Source organism: Pan troglodytes, chromosome 2, assembly GCF_028858775.2.
Source record: "Pan troglodytes isolate AG18354 chromosome 2, NHGRI_mPanTro3-v2.0_pri, whole genome shotgun sequence".
Classification (NCBI taxonomy): Eukaryota; Metazoa; Chordata; class Mammalia; order Primates; family Hominidae; genus Pan; species Pan troglodytes.
Genome location: NC_086015.1, coordinates 164,492,082 through 164,513,366, shown reverse-complemented (window position 1 = coordinate 164,513,366; position 21,285 = coordinate 164,492,082). Strand labels below are relative to the sequence as shown.

Below are 21,285 nucleotides of genomic sequence, written 5' to 3'. Positions count from 1 at the left end.
ATGATAAGCTGAGGTCCCAGCTGTCACCTTTGCTGCTGTACCTAGGATGCTGTGTTCACCCATTTCTATGCTTCCAAGGCCCACGTGACTATTTTGAAAGATTGCTTTCACTTCTAAATATTTAAAGAGAATTCTCAGTTAAGCATGAACTTGGATGCGTTCCCAGTTCATAATGATTCAACACGCTTATATACATGGACCCCTGCTAAGTACTCCTGGAATTCAATCACAAAGATACTGCATTGACCTTCTCAAAAAATCCTCCATCTAAAAATAAGAGAGTTAAAATAAACATGAACAGACACAGCAAAGCTTAATAAAAGATTATTGCAAAGCACCACCCCAGGATGTCACTTCGAAGGTGTTTCTTCTGAGCAGTCAAAATAATAAATACAGGGTCCAAAAAACATAATCAAAAATAGTTTGGGAAAAAAAACCTATCAGCATGTAGTGGGAAAGAAGAGTAAGCATTACTTTCCCTGCCTGCTAAGTTTATTTTCTAGACATGGAGAGAGACATTCTTTACCTTGACCCCAGTTTGCCTAGATTAGAAACACTTTTTGTGTGTTTTTCCTTTGCTTCCATTACTTGGATATTTCAATGATGTGTACAGAACTTTAAAAACAAGAAAGGCCAAAGGTTCCATGGCTCCGGTGAGCTTGCATTTGTCACTCACCGAACGAGAAATTGTAAAATGTTCTTTCCCTGGTATTGGCCAAGTCAACAGTTACTTTTATCTGCTTGTGCAACAAAAAACACAAAATGTCAAGATATCAGGCAGTTTAAATATCAAGATAGGACTAACCAATCTTCATTAAGTTGTTTGTGGAAAAAAAACAGTCATCCACATTTTCTATTTTTTTCTTCTTCCATCACAAATATATTTAGATCCTCTTACTGGGGTGATTCTAGAAGGCAGATTTGTCCTTATTTCTGAATCCCCTGATACAGGGCTTAGCAAATTCCCACCCACGAGGACATTATATAGCTCCTTCTACCTTGTGACCACACAAAAACAAAGAAGCTCAGTGTCTGTATTGGGCCAACCAAAAGATGGACAGCTCCTGACTATGGACTAAAAGAGTAACACTTATTCATTCATTCAATAAATTTATTAAAAGTCAACCATATATTGATGGATAGATACAAGGATGGAAAAATGAAAAAATATGTGATGAGGAAAATATAACAATAGAAACTAGATGCTAGGTATACAGGCATTAATTGTCAAATTCTGTTAAAATTATGTTTGAAACTTTTAAAAAAAATACATAGGGAATAAAAGCCTACCATGTGCTAGTCTTTGGGCTTGGTACTAGAAAATGAAAATGAATGAGACAGAAGCAGAAACATCTCTGGATTTATTAATGATAGTATCTGGTAGGCAAGATAACGACAACAACAACAAAAATACAAGCAAGCAAAATATTTATGAATTGTGATAAAGTTTAAAAAGAAAACACTAGTGTGCTAGAGAGACAGCGACAGGTGGTTGGGGATGATGAAGTCCTTGGGGCAAAGGGAACATAGCTCTTCCAGCTGCAGTAGAGCAGGATTCAAACGTCTCTAATTGAGGGACACTAAGCAGGGGGGTGATGTGCAAGGAATGTGATGTCATTTATACTGTAAGATGATGGCACTGGCTATGGTGTAAGAGTGGATGGGACAGAGGCATGATTTACCACCATAACCTGTTTTGGGCCATGATCCAAGTCCTCCATTCTTTCTGTAAACTCAAGATGGCATATAAGCATCTGTACCCCCATTGGGGTGTTGGGGTAATCATTCTATGATTCTTCTCCATGCACATTAATAAATTTGTGTGCCATTTCTCCTATTAATCTCCCTTTTGTCAGTTGATTTTTCAGTGAACCTTCAGAGGGCAAAGCGGACATCTTCCCTTGGCTCTTACACTATCAAAATGTAACCCCCTGAAACCCTGCTTATCTTACCATGCAAATGCAATGCCTTCCTCCCAGTCCTGAGTTATATTTACCTGAGCCAGAGAAAGTACCTGGCTCCAAAGAGGGAAAAAGAGAAGTCCACCACCCACATGTGCATATTCTGTACCTTTCAGGTGTTGGTTGCCTCAGAATTATGCAGGTGTTCCTTCTGAAGAGCACAAAGAACACAGCACATTGTTTTTTGCACCATGTACTCTTATAAAAGCTCACTAAACGAATGGATTGATGAACAAACTAAGCCCTTTTACAACTCCAGAGTAGAGACATTGAGTCATATTCCAGACATGATTTGTCACTAGCATTTTTATGAAGCCACTCACCTAAGGTGAGTTTTTAAACATCTGGTGAAGGTTTTGAGAGACATTTGTCCCTCTCCTGTATTCTCTTTACCCATTATTCCTTCTCTCCTGCTCCTATATTCTCACAACAATCCCCATGTGAGCATTTTTTAAAAAGGGAGGACATTTTTTTAAAAAGTTCATTGATGCATCTGTAAAGATCTACAACTGTTTTCTCCTCAAGTACTAGACCATTGGTTCTCAGCTCTGGCTGTACATTAGAATGGTCTGGGAGCTTTAAAAACTACCAATGCCTGGCCCTGACTAAATTTTCAAACTAAATTGAAACCCCCAGAAGGGAGTGCCCAAATAGTAGTTTTTAAAATTCCCCAGATAATTCTAATATTTTGCCAAGATTGGGAACCACTTTAACAGGCTTTTAGTGAATGCTGATTAAATCACTAAAATCCAGCATCAAGCTGCATACTCCTCTTACTCCCTCCCACTTGCCAGGCTTGCCGAACATGTCTATATATGATTAAGGCACTGCTCTTTCTTTAGATACAGTCTTGATCATAACAAACAGCGCTTCCTTACTGTTTTTCAGTAAAAGTACTCAACACTCCCATAGAAGCTTGAAGTGCTTAATAGTTAGCATCACACTCCCCAATGCATTTTGTTCCACATAATGATGTCTTCAATCATTTCATCATGCATCATTTAAGAGCAGTAAAATATCACAAATTATGCTTACAGGCATGAAGCTCTAAAGGACACTCAGTCTGCTGCCGAGGAGCTTGGTGGAGCGCTTTCATTTGCAACCTGAGTATAAGATCATGTCACAATAATTTGGTTAAGCCAGATAGATAGTACCATCAGCACTACTGCAGAGCATGCAAAGCTTTATGCATTTCACTATAATATCACAATAGGGCACCTCATGGATCAATGAATGTACCTTGCTTCCTTTTGTTTTTAATTACTTGCAGGTATATGTATTTAATGTGATATATCTATACACACATACATAATTTAATATATACATACATATATACATACACATATATATTTATGTATATGTATATATGCTTCCACCATCTAAGCCTGTACCAATATAATTGGTGGCAGAACTTTTTTTTAACAAACTTATTTGGACCCAGACCTGGCTCCAGAACTGGTGTGGGTTTTTTTTGGTGCTGTTCGTTTGTTTGTTTAAGATTTAGGGGGTACATATGCAGGTTGGTTACACAGACATACGGATATAATGAATATATTGCATAATGTGCTTTTTGTGCTTGTATTGAACCAATCACCCAAACAGTGAATGTAGTACCCAAAAGGTAGTTTTACAACTCTTGCCCCCCTCCCTCCTTCTCTTCTTTTGAAGTCTCCTGTGTCTATTTTTTCTCTCTTTATGTCTGTGTATACCCCTTGTTTAGCTCCCACAGATAAGTGAGAACATGTAGTATTTGATTTTCTGTTCCTGCATTAATTCATTTAGGATAATGGCCTCCAGCTACATTCATGTTACTGCAAAGGACATAATTTCATTACTTTTTATGGCTTCGTAGTTTTCCATGGTGCATAGGTACCACATCTTCTTTATCCAGTCCACCATTGATGGGTATCTAGGTTGATTCTATAACTTTGCCATTGTGAATGGTGCTGCAATAAATACATGAGTGCATGTGTCTTTTTGGTAGAATGATTCATTTTCCTTTGGGTACATACCCAGTAATGGGATTGCTGGATCAAATGGCAGTTCTATTTTTAGGTCTTTGAGAATACTCCAATCTATTCCACAGAGACTGAACTCATTTACATTCCCACCAACAATGTGTAAACATTCTCTTTTCTCCTTATCCTGACCAACATCTGTCATTTTTTGAGTTTTTAATAATAGCCATTCCAATTGGTGTGAGATGGTATCTCACTGTGGTTTTAATCTGCATTTATCTGATGATTAGTGATGATGAGCATTTTTTCATATTTTTGTTGGTCACTTGTAGGTCTTCTTTTGAGAAATGTCTGTTCGTGTCATTTGCCCCCTTGTTAATGGGTTTTTTTTTTTCTTGTTGAGCTGTTTAAGTTCCTTAGAGATTCTACATATTAGACTTTTGTCAGATGGTTTGCAAATATTTGTGGCAGAAAATTTTAGTTAGAAACTGAGATAAACAAGTGATATGGACGATGGAAAGATAATCACCCCTCAGAGGGTAGAGTGACCCCAGTTCTTCTTGCTCTGGCTGCCTGTGTGTGGCCTTGGACAAGTGACTTCACTTCTCTGGGATCCAGTTTCTCTGCTGTGAAAAGAATGACTCCTCTGGGAATAGTGTGTGTGTTTTTCTCTTATTGGCTCTTGTGATCACTGGCAGGGCCACCCTAGAAGGTCATGTTGTGAAGAACTTTGAAGCTATACCTGCTCGTTGGAAAGAATGCCATTATGAACATATCAGTGTCTATCATGAGATCAGTAGAAGGGAAGTGGACTCTAAGTTCTGCTGGGTCAAAAACTGTAGAATTACTTTCCTAACCCAGTGCAGTGGCTGGAAACCTGTAGACATAAAATGAAAACACCTACTTACAACACTGTAACTGCTAATCTTTACAGCCACATAGAAATGTGTACACACATACTGGCAGCTTGTCTCTATATACTCAGATACACTTATTCTTCAACTTCAGTTCAAATTCTACCTCTTCTATTAGGCCAACTACATGCCATAACAATAAATAGCTAATATTTATACGGCATGTATACTATGCATCAGGTGCTCTTCTAAGCATTTTGCATATGTAATTCATTTAACTCTCTCAACAATCCTGTTAAATAGATATCATTATCCTCATTCTACAGATGGGGAAAGCTGAGGCACAGATTGTTTAAGTGACTTGCTCAAGGTTACACAGTTAGTAAGGGAGCTGAGATTTGAACTGAGGCTGCAGAGGTGAAGTGTTTAACCATTGGAAGGAATGGCACCTTCTACATGTCCACATAAACCATCACTATACCACACCTTTTTCTGCATTCTATCATTCACTGATTCTGTGTGATTATAGGACATCAATCAATGTGGTAAGCACTTTGAGATTTAGACAGAGCATTATATAGGATGACCGTAGATCCTGGTTTGCCTACCTAGTGCTTTTGGGTGGGGATGAGGAAATTCAGAGAAGTCTTCCTACATGAAGCGATGCCTGAGTTACATCTTAGAGGATGAACAGCAATTAGCCACATTAAAATTAGCAATTAAAATCAGTTTATTCTCTAATATATTCTCCCTTGCCAATTGGTTATATTACTTGGACCTCTAAATATATCTTTCAGTAAACAGAGTTAACCATCCCTCCCCAAAACTCAAAGAAAACCTCACATTATATATAAAAATGCAGTTCAGTGCTATTATAATTAGACTAACTTGCTTTTCATATGAAAGTCTTAATATTATCACTTCTAGGTGATGTTCTTGAGTAGTTAGAAAAGTAAAGAAAAATTTGATAAAATTCTTGATTAGGGAAGGAGAAAATAATTCAGGGCAAAAGAGTAAGAGAAATAGTTCCTTCTTACAGACGAGAGCTTCAGACTTTCCAATAAATCAAAGGTAATGATCCACTAACTTCATGAGCGTGTGAAGAAATAGATGCCACATCTTGGTGAGTCCAGACAAATTAAAAATGGCTCTACTTACACACTCTGTGACCTAGTTTATGGGTGGTTAAACCAACAGGAAAGTACAGTGACCAGATAGAATAAAAAGGGACCATATTGGAATAGTATTTTTTTATAATCTTGCCTTTTATTTAATTTTACATTTTTCAAATTTGTTGTAATGATGAATAATTGTTTAAGTTAACCATTATGGTGACTTTGTATTATAGTCATGCAAAGATACTAGCCTTGTAAGACACATTTACCTGTAAGACCTGAAAACACTGAGGAGCTCAGAAAACAAATGTCAGGGAGGACATGACTGCTTCTCATTTCTGCAAAGGTGCACCAGAATGACTTTGAGTTAATTAATTCCTGTAATAAGATGCTCAAACCAAACTCAAAAATTACTCTGCTCTAAAGACAATAATATAGCCTGGAAATTTGAAGTTATCTGCCTCCCAAATGAGGGGCAGGGAAAAAAGTGATAAAACTTATCAGAATTATGAAAGCCTTACCCTTCCAAGAAACCAACTTAGAAAAAAGAAACATATCAGAGATTATTTCAATTTATCAGACTAAGTTAAAAACAGAGATCAGGGCCTGGGCAAAAAGGAAAATGATCAGGAGCTTCAGAGAACAGAAATAGGGTCTCAAGACCAAGTGAAAAACTCCAAAGTCTGCATTGAGAATGTTGCCTGGAAACTCCACGGTTTCCACCCCAGATAAGGAGAATCTGCAGATTCCAAATTCTTGTCTGCCCTTGGGGTTTAGGGTGGAGGAGGCATTTGGACAACCTAACCCTGTTTCCCAGGTTCAATGCTAAATACCAGCTCCACCACCCTCAGAGCACACTCCTGAAACCATTCTGGACTTTGAAAAGGTTCATTTGTGAGTTGAAAGACTCAAGAGAATAGCAGAACAAGTTTCTATCTGAAGTCACCTAAAGTCAGTGCCCACAATTAGAATGGCCCTAAGAGTTATAGCAAACCCACAGTTCCCATTTACACACTTCTCTGTAAATGGGAATGTTTTGCATAAAGATGTTATGACCTTTCCTCTATTAATTTGTTTAGCAAAGCTTTCTTTTTTGCAGGACAAAGGTGAACTTGAGCACAACCCTCTATGAATGATCACAAGTTCCATAATAGTATATTTTCTTCCTTTTGCAATTTTTCATGACGTGTGACATAATTTGCTTAATGTCAATAGTGACAAGACGTCAGGGATTGCCTATTTTTGTCCATTATTGTGTCCTCATCAACTGAAATACTCTCTGGTGCCAAGTAGACTCCCCAAAAAAAGTTTGCTAAAGAGATAATACCCACTCAAAAAGTTGTGAGAACTAACTGAGAAATATACATGAAATACCCATCACAGTGCCTGGCAACTGAAATCAGTATTTGTTGAATTGAGTGAATGAGTGGAGAAGATTCTACTTCACACACTCTTGGTGCCCCCTCCAGGAACCTTCCTACCTCTTGGCTTTCTTTCATTACTATACTTTTCAAATGAGTACTCCATGCTTTCATTTCCTCTCTAGTTTCTCTACAATTCTTGACCTTTTCACTCCACTGAACTGATCCCCTCAAAATCCAAACAACTGGCAAACTCCCACTTCCTTGAAACTCTCTTCCATGTCTGTGGTTCCATGACTACAGATTCTGTTGCAACTTTTCCAACACTTTCTTCCTTTCTGCGAGTGACTTTTGACTTTCTCCTATTCTCTCGGGGTGAGTCTCAGCAGGACTACCTCTTGAACTTTTGCCTTTCTTCTTCTATTAAATTTTAACTTAGCCATACAAGGCTTCCACTACCATTTTTGGCTAATGACTCCTAAGTTTTCGTATCTTCTGTATTTGCCTGACCTGTAGTCCCATATTCCCAACACTGGGAAAATTCTTAAAGCTTGTCATACTCCCTGTAATCCCAGCCTGTATGCAACCCTCCATACAGTGTCTGTCTCCTCCCTGGCTCATTTAGGGTAAGAGCCACATCATGGGATTTTTTATCTCCAGCACCTAGCACGAGTCCTAGCACAAAGTAGGGAATAAATGTCTGCTAAACAAATAAAGAAAGAGATGTCCTTAGAACTATTACTAAAATATTTTCATTTGAATCTCTTGCAATATCTCAAACTTCACACCTATATGATATCCTTTCCCCTCACCCCAGATTTTCTTGCCTCCCGAATTTCTTACTGTGAATGATACCACCATCCACCTGTCTGAGCTTAAAATCAAGTCCTCTTTGACTCTTCTTCATTTCCCTTATATTCATCAAATCTTGAACATTTCCTATAATATTTCATGTCATATTCATTCTCCTTCCTCACTGTCAACACACAAACTTAGCAAGGCCTCCGGTCCCATCCAGATGATCACAACAGCCTTCCCATTCTCAGATGTATAAAGACTCTCTCTTATCTGCTGCAGGCTTGTAGCCTAATATTCTTGACCAGGTTTTCAGGAATCCTCACAATCCAGTTTTCTCTCTTCCCACTACAAATCCAACCTCACATCAATATCCATGGCCCACTGTGTTCTTGCCATTGATCAATCAAGTGGTGATTTGTTCCTTCCCTATCTGGGAGCTTCCCTATCTGGAATTCCACCTATGGAATTCTGCCCACAATTCAAGGCTGAGATCAAATAATTTCTTACACAGGAAACTTATTATGACCATTCTAGTCCTAAGTGTTTCTTTTATTTATTTACATTTTTATTTTGAAATAATTTTACATTTGCCAAAAAGTTGAAAAAAAAGAGACTTTCCATATACCTTTCACCCAGCTTCTTCTAATATTTTTAATAACATGTTGTATAACCATAGTATATTATCAAAACCAGGAAATTAATATTGTTACAACACCATTGACTGAACTACAGCTCTTATTTGAATTTCTTCAGTTTTTCCCTGAATGTCCTTTTTCTATTCAAGAATCAATTCAGAATCCCACATCGCATTTGATTGTCTCCCTGGTCTGCTCCAATCTGTGACAGTTCTCAGTCTTTCCTTGTCTTTTGTGACCTTGACACTTTTAATGAGGGCTCGTCAGGTATTTTGTAGACTGGCCCTCAATTTGGGTTTATCTAATGTTTTCTCATGATTAAATAGAGGCTTTATGCCTTTTTGGAAAGATTATGGCAAAAATGATACTGTGTCTTTCCCAGTGCACACTATCAGCAGGTATGTAATGTTGATATGTCTCAATACCAGTGACATTAATCTTGACCACTTGATTACTGTGGTGTTGTTGGGTTTCTCCATTGCAAATGTATTATTCTTCCCTTTATAAGGGATAAGTGCTTTGGGAGAGATATTTTGAGATGATGCTGATATCCTACTTCTCCTCAAACTTTTGCCCACTAATTTTATCTGTCACTGGATCTTGTCTGCAACAGTTATTACTGTGGTATTTCCCCAGTGATGGCTTTTTATTCCCCCTCTTTAATTTTACATTTATTAATTGGAATTCTTCTGTAAGGCTGTGTTTCTTAATATATTGGGTTTTATTTTATTTTTATGGGTACATAGTAAGTGTAAATATTTATGGGGTACATGAGGTATTTTGATACAGGCATACAATGCATAACAATCACATCAGGGCAAATGGGGTATCTATCACCTCAAGCATTTATTATTTCTTTGTGTTATAAACATTCCAATTATACTCTTATAGTTATTTTAAAATCTACAATAAATTATTGTTGACTTTGGTCACCCTGCTGTGCTATGGAATACTACATTTTATTCATTCTATCTAACTGTATTTTTGTACCCATTAACCATCCCCACTTCTCTCCAGATCCCACCCCCTACCCCTGCCCTACTACTCTTCCCAGCCTCTGATAACTATCATTCTACTCTCAATATATTGTTGATTTATGTTTCTCATCAGGTGTCTGGTGTGAGGAGTACAGTCCTGGGGGTCTGGGGATCCCTGTCCAGTCACAGCTCTGCTTAAAGGATACCTGACAGAAAAAAGGAGAGAGAGGAAGAAGAGGAACTAAAGAAGGGAAGGAAGGAGGGAAAAAAAAGAAAAAAGGAACTCTGTCTTTGTCTTAACTATCAGTTACTTTGGAAATGAAGTATCTTAAGGGAACACTTTCCTTTGAGTGGATACCCATGTTGAATCCCAAGGAAAGATCCAGAAACACACTTCTGGTACTTATGCCAATTAGAATAATAAATGTATTATGCACCAGGGTAATAGATTCATGAGGACATTACATGCCATAGAACCTCCATTATGGCTTTTTCTCTTCTCTTTCACAGTGAGTAAGTATATCTTAGGACAGGAAAGAGGGGCTTCAAGCCATAGTACAAACTAGGAGATGGGTAACATGGAAGGCTGACATCAATCCGGCAGAGTCTGGACATCCACAGAAATAATTTAGTCTAAGCCTGTCTGCAAAATGGAGAAATATCTCCCTGGCCTGGGCACTGGGGAGATATAAAACTACACAGACCACAGCATCCCATTCTTAACTTGGCCAACTTCCTTGCCAGCAGCAGACAGAACCCTGTAAGAGTTTGAAGGTAAGTGTGTGTTCACTCCCTTCAGCAGCGTTGTCCTCCCACCCCCGAGCCTATGGCCTCTGTGCCCCACGCAGGGAAGTAGAACACAGTGCACAGCAATTCTCAAACTGGGAACTTCTCACTTATCCAGAGCTGTGGTTGGGGTGGGGGTGGGTGACTGTATCACAAATACCTTGAGATTATTTTAATTTTTTATTCTTATATGATTGATACTCTTTTAAAAAGATAGGCATATTCTGCATCAGTCTAAATGACCACTTAATACCCACAAAATGCAATCCCTGCATTTTGTACTGCTATTTTTAGTCAGGTTATAACCAAGTGATCCTATGAAGGAATAGTATTTCATTTCTATGTATTAACACGCGTAACTGAATGTATCTGAGCCTGCACAACCTAGTATCTAAATGACAACATTCTGTATCTGCTATTGTACTTGTAATTTATTTTAACCAATTATATGACAAAGCTTGAGATTTTCCCATTTCCACACTTCTCTGTAAATGGGAATGTTTTGCATAAAGATGTTATGACCTTTCCTCTATTAATTGTTTAGCAAATCTTTCTTTTTTACAGGACAAAGGTGAACTTGAGCACAACTCTCTATGAATGATCACAAGTTCCATAATAGTATACTTTCTTCCTTTTGCAATTTTTCAGAAGGAAAAATTTTTTTTCCTGGGGATAGAATTACAAGACATCTTCATGGACTGAAACTTTAGTTTTTTAAGTTACTGAATAAACTGAGGTTTACATATGGTGTCATGAAAATGACAAGGGGCAGTAATATATACCAACTGGGGCAGCTAATGAGGAAGAAATTGAGGTGGACTCAGAATGGAAACAAGGCACCAACGTCCACTGGAGGCCAGATTGCCTCATTTTATACTATGCAAACAAAAGTTTACCAATAGTTCAAACAAGGAATAATTTGTGAGAGAACTGAGTCATCTTATACACAGTAATTCTGATACAGTGGTATGGTAGTTAGTACCATTTGGGAAATGTGGGAAATGTGGATTCTTTGTGTATATCTACCTCTGTACTGATCAGATTGCAAAAGTTCATCACCAGAACTTACAGTTGTAGAAATACATGAAAAATATTTTTGGTAAATAGTCCTTTAAAAATGTTTCAGTATTGTTTGGGCATGCACTATTACATTGCTTTATTGCCTTTTGACTGGCCATAGGATAAAATGAGAGTATGTATTTATTGTTTAAAAGCAAAAAAAGAAAAAAGATAAAAATGGACTATCATGCTCAAAATCAAAAGTCAACAAGTGAATAAAATGTCTTCCTATAATTAACCCAAACATTGGCAGTTTTATTTCAATTACATTAAATTGCATTGCATTAACATTGATGATTTAACTTTAATTTTTAAATTATGTTGTTTCTTAATTTTATTCAGGTTTTGTAGTTATGTATAACGATAAAGACACCAGGAAGTTTAATACCTAAATATATATTTAGATATTTATCTATAGATATGTAGATATATATCTGTATAATTTAAGCCACAGTATAATGAAATAATTCAAATCACTCTGGGAGGGAAGGGTCCAAAGTAAAAGGAAAAAAAGCACAAAGTAATAAGAAGTTAAAGGAAATTATTAACAAAATGACCCTATTTACAGTGGATATCCAGCAGAAACAGACCATGGGCAAGTCACTTTAACTTCTTTAAGCTTCAGTTTACCTTTTCTGTAAAAATAGTCATATATGTGCTAAGTTTGTAAATGCACAGGGGAAAAAGTATCTGGAAGAAGCCACGTCCCACTGTCAATAATGATAACTTCTGAGAAAAAAAGTGGTTTGAGGGACAGAGGTCAGAAGAACTGAACTGAACTTTTTACTCCATAATTTTACTCTATAATTTCTGTAATGTTTGAATTTTATACAAGTATACTCACCTAATAGAGTAAAATATAAAGTTATTGCATAAATAAAAGGTCAGTAGATTACTCAAGTGGCGAAAAGAGCATGGACTTTAGCTTCAGAAAACCTAACACTAAAATTGATTCGGGTGATTCTTACGAGCTGTGAGACCTTGGGCAACTCACTTAACTTCTTAAAGCCTCAGTTTTCCTTATCTGAGAAGTATTAGTAATAATAGCTATGGAGATAATGTGAGGATTAAATAAGATTAAGCATGCAATTCAGACCTAAGATGATCAGGCTTCCCCAGGGTTGCTAGCTTCAGGGTTCTGCATCATTCCTTGTTGTTTTCCCTAGTCAGCAAGTGATCCTTTTCTTAAATGTTTCAAAGTGCCCAGTTGGAATGTAGCATCTGTTTCTTCCTAAACTCCCACATATTCACTGTTCCATAGTGTGGCTTCAGTGAGATGACCCAGCTCTACAGAGACAACTTCACTGCAGGAAACTTCCAGTGGAAATTTCTGCAAATTTCAATAAATCAACCTCATGCTTAGGCAACATAGGGAGAAACTTATGTTGTGCCATTTCAGTGGGATGGAAAAAGTCCCTCTCCTGCTGGTCTGAAATTCCACCACTGTGGTAACTACAGTTCATTCACTGGTGGATATAAAAGATGAAAGTTCTCTAATTAGAGGTTGCAATTCCAAACTGCCCACCCACTCAGAATTTGTCTGCAAAGGTAAAGGATAAAATTTTTGAAAATGTAATTTTCTCAATCCCTATTGTCAAGTTATTTTCTGCTTGTGAGTTGCTCATAAGTATGTCTTATACAGGCAACAGAGGTCAGTGAGAATCAGCCTTCTGACCATAACAGTAGCTGTAGCCTGGACCACTGCCCCTGCCTTTATTACAGCCTCTCATTCTGCTCCAAAAAATGCCACTTCCCTGTTCAAAAACCTGTGATGGATACCCATTTTATTTAATAATCACTGCCGCAGAACTTACCTTGTGCTGGGTACTGGTCTAAGCAATTTATAAATATGAATTCATTTAATCTTCACAATCCTCCTATGAAATCCATTTTTTTTCAGGTAAGGAAACTGAGACACAGATATGTTAGGTAAGTAACCCCAAGGTTACACAGCTAGTAAGTGGTAGGACCGGCAGTGGAACCCACATAGATAGTCTGGCTCCTAGTCTGTGCTTTTGATCACTCCACTCTGAAGCATCATTGTCTAACAAATTAGTGCAAACTTCTCACCAGACTTTGCACTTCTCCGCAGTACGGCCCCAACTAACCTTTTCCAGGATTATCTCACATCACCATGACATTACACCATCTACTCAGTATCCATTCATCCAAAAAAAAAAAAAAAACCTAACGAACACCTTGTGAAGCCACAGCCTAATGAAAAGACAGACATTAAGAAAGAATTGGCAGCTCAATTGGCCAAGGCAAGATGGGTGAAAGTCAGAGTGGGGGTTATGGTCCTGGAGTTTGCAAGAAGAATGACAGGACAAGAAAAATAAATATGAACCTCCTGTACCAACTAGAGTGGAGAAGAAGAAAACAAAGGGACCAGATGCTGCCAGCAAACTGCCACTGGTGACATCTCACACTCAGTGCTGATGAAAATTACTGAAGTTAGAGAGAATTGAAGACTGTCTTCTCATGGAGGAAGAATTCATTAGAAATCAGAAATAAATGAAACCATTAGAAGAAAAGCAACAGAAAAGATTAAAAGTGGATGATCTGAGGGGGGACCCCAATAGCAGTAGGAACCTTGGAAGAGATCACAATCATGCCATTATTCTACATCTGTGGGCTCAGAACACTACATCAGCATTCTTTCATTTGTAGACAAGGATCTGCTGGAACCTGGCTGCTCGGTTCTGCTCAGCCACAAGGTGCATGCAGTGATAGGGGTGCTGATGGATGACACGGATCCCCTAGTCACAGTGATGAAGGTGGAAAAGACTCCCCAGGAGACCTATGCTGATACTGGGAGAAAAGTTGGACAACCAAATTCAGGAAATTAAGGAATCTGTGGAGCCTCCTCTCACCCAACCTGAATATTATGAAGAGACGGGTGTAAAGCTTCCTACGGGGTGGGGGGTCATTCTCTATGGTCCACCTGGCACAGGTAGAACCTTGTAGCCAAAGCGGTAGCAAACCAAACCTCAGCCACTTTCTTGAGAGTGGTTGGCTCTGAACTTATTCAGAAGTACCTGGGTGATGGGCTCAAACTCATACTGGAATTGTTTCAAGTTGCTGAAGAACACGCACCATCCACTGTGTTTATTGATGATATTAATGTCACTGGAACAAAAAGATATGACTCAAATTCTGGTGGTGAGATAGCAATTCAGCGAACAATGTTGGAACTGTGGAACCAGTTGGATGGATTTGATTCTAGGGGAGATGTGAAAGTTATCATGGCCGCAAAGCAAACAGAAATTTGGATCCAGCACTTAGCAGACCAGGCCGCACTGACAGGAAGATCGGGATTCCCCTCCCTAATGAAAATACTAAGAAGAGCATCTTTCAGATGCATACAAGCATGATGACACTGGCCGATGATGTAAACCTGGACGACTTGATAATGACTAAAGATGACCTCTTTGGTGCTGACATCAAGGCAATCTGCACAGAAGCTTGCCTGATGGCCTTAAGAGAGCCACAGAACGAAGGTAACAAATGAAGACTTCAAAAAATATAAAGAAAATGTTCTTTGCAAAAAACAGGAAGGCACTCCCAAGGGGCTCTATCTCTAGTGAACCACAGCTGCCATCAGGAAAATGGTTGGGAGATTTTCCAATCCCTGAAAAGGATGAGGCTGGGGAGTTGCCCAAAGGAACTCCTGTTCCAGTTTATTTTTGTTGGTAAGACGTTTTGTGTGTCTTTTGGAGTAAAATGTGTAAATGCTCATTGGGCGGCCTTCATCTCTTGGTCACTGTGCAGCACTCTGCTTTCCAATAAAGCATGCTCTTTCACCAAAAAAAAATAAAGGAAAAAGAAAAATCCATTAACAGTAATATTGATGAATTGTGGCAGGTTTGCATAATGGAACGATATACAGCAGTGAAAATTAACAAACCACAACCACAGGAAACAGCATGGCCAAGCCAGCTAAAACTGAGGCTGCAAATGCTGGGCTGGGAGCAGCAATGTCTGCTATTAGCAAGGGCACTGAGGCAACGCGCTAGAGAACATGGCCTGCAAAGGGAAAAGGGAAAGTGCTGCCTTGCTGATCCTAAGCACTTTCAGCCTCTGGAGCACAATGTCACTATGGCTTTCCTTGTTGCCCTTCCTTGGTTGTTGCCTTTCCAAGCAGCCAGTTGCAGTACTTGCTGCCTTAAATGCTTGTCTATTCCTCCTGAAGAGAAAAAACAACAGGATAACTTGGTCCATCTTAGAACTTAAAAAAAGAGAAAAGTCTAAAGTAGTGAATGAAATAAACATTTAAATTTTGTGTCTTACAGCCCATGACAGATGTTGGCATTCTAAGACCTGTGCTGTCTGCAGAATACAAGGTCCTGCATTATGGTTTATATAATAAACTGAATGATTGATGGGCAATAATGAGGGTCCACCACTACTGAAAAATAGAAGTGTAGTAACAGTGATGAGTTAGGATCAAATGCCTTTGTGTGCTGCGTTATCTTATTACAATATCTTTCCATTTTTCATGTATCCAAAAATTCCTTTAAAAGGTGATCCAAATGATTGCTACTGGTTAAATAATTATTTATGTCTATTGTTTCTTGGTCTATTTCTATTTACATTTGATATTTTGTATAATCAAATAATTGTTTATGTAGAAACTGTCTGTTAAGATAACCAAAGCTTCTTCTAACAATAAGATCAATACTTCTGATTTTAATCAGGTAAAATCTAAGTGTTTAGAATCCAAACTATTTTTGAATATAAATATTTTCAATATAATCTACACATTAAAATTTTTTTCTACTATCCAAAACAATCTGCAGATTCCATACAATCCCTATCAAAATACCCATGCCATTTTTCTCAGAAATAGGAAGAGCAGTCCTAAAATTCTTGTGGAACAATGAAAGAGCCTGAATAGTCAAAGCAACCCTGAGCAAAAAGAACAAAGCTAAAGGCACCACACTATCTGACTTCAAAATATATTACAAGGGTAGAGTAACCCAAATAGCTTAGTATTGGTATAAAAATAGGTACATAGACTAATGGAACAGAATAGACAACCCAGAAATAAATCTACATATTCAAAGCCAACTGATCTTTGACAAAGCCATTAATAACATACACTGGGGAAAGTACAATCTCTTCAATAAGTGGTGCTAGGAAAACTAGATAACCATATGCAGAAGAATGAAACTGGGCCCCTGTCTCTCACCATGTACAAAAAAATTGGATTAAACACTTAAATATAAGACCCCAAACTATAAACTTACTGGAAAAAAACAAAGGGAAACTGTTCAGGGCACTGGCCTAGGCAAAGACTTGACAGCTAAGACTCCAAAAGCACAGACAATGAAAACAAAAATAGACAAATTGAACTATATTAAATTAGAAAGCTCCTGCATAGCAAAGGAAACAGTAAATGGAGTGATGAGACAACCTATAGAATGGGAGAAAATATTTGCAAACCATCATCTGACAGGAGACTGATATGCAAAATACACAAGTGTGATAAAAATGGACCAAGATGCCACATGATTCCAGAACAATTGGAAAAGTCATATTTCTTGTGAAGAGTATCTTAGAAATAATTATGCAGAGAAGATATAGATGTACACAAGTCACTTGCCTGTTTTAGTCATTTATCCCCTTGTGGACTTTGGGTTTAAGATCTCCAGCTTAGTTTTTGTATCTATAATTTCATCCATGGGTACAGATCACCCCTGAGGCTTAAATAAAATATTTCCTACCTCAAGAGATAGTCTTATTTTCTTTCTTTCTATTTTTTTTTTCAGTGAAACTCTGAGCTTTTTATGGTGGCAATGTGCCTAGAACCAGGTCCATGCCAAAATTTTTACTCACATTTTCTTATTTCTCAGTTTCCTTTGTTTCTAGCCATGTAACCCAGTTCTGACCAATAAGATGTAGGCAGAACATGCTGCTGACTTGAGGAATTTTAAATTTCTCTGTAGAAGGGACATACAATTGGTTTGGCCCTTGATCATTCCCCCTTCTTCCTGCTTTGAAGTGGACAAATTATCTGGAGATGCAAACGCCATTTTGTACTTGTGAGGAGATAGCCACAAAGACAAAAGCCAGCTTGTGAAGGATGCTTAGCAGAAAGTAAAGCAAGAGTCTAGACCCTTGGGTGCAGTTGTGTAGCTAAACCAATTGCCAGTAATTGCATAGGTTTGGTAATATGAGAAAAATAAACCCTTCATGTTTAAGTCATGTTGGTCAGCTTTTCTGTTACTTGCAGCCAAATGCATTCTTGATTTGTTTTTCTTCCCTTCCCTTTCTCTGAAGAATCACCATGATGGCTTAGATCCTGTACACATATGCTGAAAACTGGAGGGCCTTCAAAGCCCTCATCACTGCTCAATACAGCAGGGCTCAGGTCTGCATGCTCTCTGCACCATCCCCACTTCCACTTTGGCCAAACCAACCACAACCCTAAATTTCTTTTCAAATTTCCTGCTGGCAAGATTCCAGCATTTGATGGTGACAGTGGAGCCTGTGTGTTTAAGAGTAATGTCATTACCTACTATGTGAGCAATGAGGAGCTGCAGGAAAGTACTCCAGAAGCAGAAGCCCAGGTGGTGCAGTGGGTAGGCTTTGCTGATAACAACATAGTGCCCTTAGCCAGTACTTGGTTTTTCCCTACCTTGGGCATCGTGCACCACAACAAATAGGCCACTAAGAATGCAAAAGAGGACATGAGATGAATTCTGGAGCTGCTGGATGCTCACTTGAAGATGAGGACTTTTCTGGTGGGTGAATGAGTAACTGGCTGACATCACAGTTGTCTGCACCTTGTTATGGCTCTATAAGCAGGGGCTGGAGCCTTCTTTCCACCAAGCCTTTCTCAGTATCAACCCTTGGCTCCTCATCTGCATTAACCAGACCCAGTTGCGGGCTGTCTTGGAATAAGTGAAACTGTGTGAGAAGATGGCCCAGTTTGATGCTAAAAATTCTACAGAGAGCCCGACTAAAAACGAAACCCATGGAAAGAGAAAGGTTCGTTAAAAGAGAAGCAGACGCCTCAGGCTGAACAGAAAGAGGAAAAAGTGTGGCTTCCCTTGCTTCTGAGGAGGAGATGGATGAATGTGAGCAGGCACCGGCTGCTGAGCCCAAGGCCAAGGGCCTCTTTGCTCAGCTGCCCAAGGGTACCTTTGTGTTGGGTGAATTTACACCCAAGTGCTCCAGTTAGGACACACTGTGTCACTGCCATATTTTTGGAAGCACTCTGTTAAGGATGGCTGGTCCCTATGGTTCTCTGAGTATCACTTCCCTGAAGAGCTCACCCAGACCTTCATGAGCTGCAACCTCATCACTGAAATGTTCCAATGACTAGACAAGCTGAGGAAGAACACCTTTGCCATGTCATCCTCTTTGGAACCAACAATAGTAGCTCCATTTCTGGAATCTGGGTCTTCAGAGGCCAGGAGCTTGCCTTTCCCCTGAGTCCAGATTGGCAGGTGGACTACGAGTCATACACGTAGCAGAAACTGGATCCTGGCAGTGATGAGACCCAGATACAGGTTCAAGAGTACTTTTCCTGGGATAGAGCCTTCCAGCATGTGGGCAAAGCCTTCAATCAGGGCAAAATCGTCAAGTGAACATCTCTTGCCATCACCCAGCTACCTGAAACTTTGTTTCAGGGAGATGAGGGTCATTAAAGAAAACTGAACATTGAGAAAAAAGAAATGCTTCAATATTTTATTAATTCTATAATAAAGCAAACAGCTGTGCAATCATTTTGATAGATGGCAACTCAGCCTCCATGTCTGGCAAAAATAGTGGGGTTAGGGAAGGGACAATCATGACCTGGCTCTGTCCCAAATGAGCAGCTTCTATTCAGTTCCTATTGATAGTTGCTATGCTGGAATGTTATCTGATTTTTTAAAAGAAATCAGAAATGTGGATTTTTATGTGAAATCTCACAATTCAATATTAATAATGAATTTGGAAGTTTCAGACTCCCCAAATGGCCTCAGGAAGGCTAAAAGTTTTTTGACCTCTGAGAGCAGGTGTCAAGGACAAGAACCCTTACCACAGGCCAAGCCCAGCAACTGCCTCTAAGTTTCCTTTCCCAGTGCAGATGCCAGCCTTCTCTGTGGGCATATTCCTTTTCCACTTCACAATGTCTAGATAGTCTCATCAACCTTGACAAACAAATAAGTGTTAAGTTAGGGCACTTTTCATTCTAAAACTGGAGTCCATTTCTAAGAGCAAACTTCACTGTAGGAATTTCCAATTTTTTACTAAAGGCTAAATAATCTTTGTCATTAAAATTTATACCATTAAGATTAAAAAACAAACCCAGATATTTCTGGTTACCATAAAAAGCAAATATTGACTCACTTGATGGTGAAATGACTGCTTCTTTGTTCATTCTTTCAGTAGTTTGTTTTCATCTAGAAAGTGCTATTTACTTTGTAAGTAATGGTATGTTTACAGTTCAGGAAAATGATCAACTCCTTTACTTTCTCAAATTTTCCAAAGTATAACTTTAATAAATAAAGCTCTGCCTTGTCATCATGCCTTCTGATTTTCCTTTTCCCTCCTGTTGTTTTCTGTCTTCCCATTTCACTCTAGCCTTCAGCCTTTTGGTAAGCCTGTAGCAAAACCAAGAGTAATTTCACAACGAATATGCTCCTTACTTCACAAAATAATATTCCTATGGATTTATGTCACTGTAACTATCCAAAGCAACTGATAATTTCCTTGGATCATTGAGATTCTCCAATCTCAAATCTAATACTCTTTTTCTCTCATAGTGATAGAAGTGTACCTTTTGGATTCTGTTGCCTGACCTTGGTACCTGCATCTGACCTCTGCTTTTCTCATAACTGGGCCACTACGCAGCTGTCTCACCAGGTTTATAATCTCCTTCTCCTCTGAGGATCCTTTTGTCTTTCTTCTAAGTAGCAAAACAACCAATACATAACTAACAGTAAAACGAATGTTTTCAACACATGAGTCTCCTCACTGCATAATATCATCTCAGCAACTCTAGCCATGTAAATGTGTCTGTTTACAGTTTATAAATCTCCAGTCTACTCTTTGAGTAATCTCTATTTGCCTTTTCTATTCATAAGCATAACACATAATACCTTTGCCTGTTTATCTAACAGTTATTACTGCTTGATGTTTCTTAATGTTTCATCGTGGTGAGAGGCATTGATTGGATCTTCCTTCAACATAGAGATGAGCCAAAATTTGCTAAGTGTATTTATTTATAATTTATATTCCTTATAGTTCCAAAATGCATTTAAGATCATTTAGATGAAAACATGTAGTTAGCTTAATTAAAATAAAAACAAAAGTTAAAAATATCTTTTAGAGTTAGGATAAGATAGCTATTGTCACAGAGCATAAAATTTGGCTTGAACTTTTTTGGCAAGCCAGGGAAAACAGAAAGTAGTACAAAGCTCTCATTATGTGATCAAATAAACTACATGAGTTCTTTCCTCAACAAATGAATGTCTGTAACAAATATTTGTGAAGGACTTACAACACCTCAGACACTACACTTACTGTGTGGATACAAAGACAGAAGATACTAAAATGACATGAAAAGGCCAATATCCGGTTTGGTAAACAGACATATAGATAATGACAATAACATGAATTAAATTTAGTGCTTGAAATCTGCACAGGGTGTTATTGAAACACTTACTTGGAGTCAGAAGTAGTTACATCTCCTGAAGAGAAGCATGTGCCATGTGCTGAGGAAAAGAATGTGTATTCTGTAGCCACTGGATAAAATGTCCTATAAATATCAATTATGTCTATAGTACAG

General features: G+C 38.4%; 2 pseudogenes; both read left to right on the top strand.

The window, feature by feature from the left end:
* Positions 1–11,854: 11,854 nt before the first annotated feature.
* Positions 11,855–17,906, top strand: LOC107970831 (26S proteasome regulatory subunit 4-like; annotated as a pseudogene).
* On the top strand, positions 17,794–19,099 carry LOC742953 (elongation factor 1-gamma-like; annotated as a pseudogene).
* Positions 19,100–21,285: the final 2,186 nt, after the last annotated feature.